Below are 758 nucleotides of genomic sequence, written 5' to 3'. Positions count from 1 at the left end.
ATTATTGATATCCATGTAATATCAGAAGCTCTAGATACTCACCCTTAGCCTGCTGAATAGACCTACTGAGCAGGATTTATGATGGGACATTGATAAGAATCTCACAACATGAAAAGGAATGGTTAGATTACAATCTGTACCACATTGATGAGATTGAAATGAATGAGATACATCAATGAGATCTATGGAAATATGTGAAAGGTAAAGTTCTAGGCCCTGGGGATACAAAAAAAAAAATGAAAACTATGTAGTCCCTGTCCTCAAGGATTTTATGCTCCATTAGGTGAATAAAGCAGTTAATCAAACTACTGTTGTACAAGATAAAAATAATTAAATGAGTAGGGAAAGCCTAGCAGACTCATAAAGGGAGGAATCACTTCTAACTTCTAACTTTAAAGAGGGTATTATGGAAGAAGTGATATCTGAGTTGGGCTTTAGAGAAGAACAGATGAAGATATTGAATGAGTCTATTCCATGAATGTAAAACAAGCACAGAAGGTAGAAAACAAGCACAGGACAACAGGAAGCACAGAAAATAGTTCAATTTGACTAGAGTATAGAATGCATTAAAGAAAGTATTATGAAATGAGGATGGAAAAGTATGGTGAAATCAGATTGTGAAGTGCCTTGAATGACATGTTAAGTTTTATCTTTTGGCAACAAAAGTCTTTTTTGACCAACTGAGTGTCTTGATCCTCTGTGTGCATTGGAAAGATTCCTCTGGCATATACCAAGATAAGCTCTAAATGGACATATAA

This window comes from Vombatus ursinus, unplaced genomic scaffold, assembly GCF_900497805.2.
Source record: "Vombatus ursinus unplaced genomic scaffold, bare-nosed wombat genome assembly UNPS02014779.1, whole genome shotgun sequence".
NCBI classification, from domain to species: Eukaryota; Metazoa; Chordata; class Mammalia; order Diprotodontia; family Vombatidae; genus Vombatus; species Vombatus ursinus.
The sequence above is the reverse complement of the archived record's forward strand: the minus strand, read 5'-3'. Positions refer to the sequence as shown.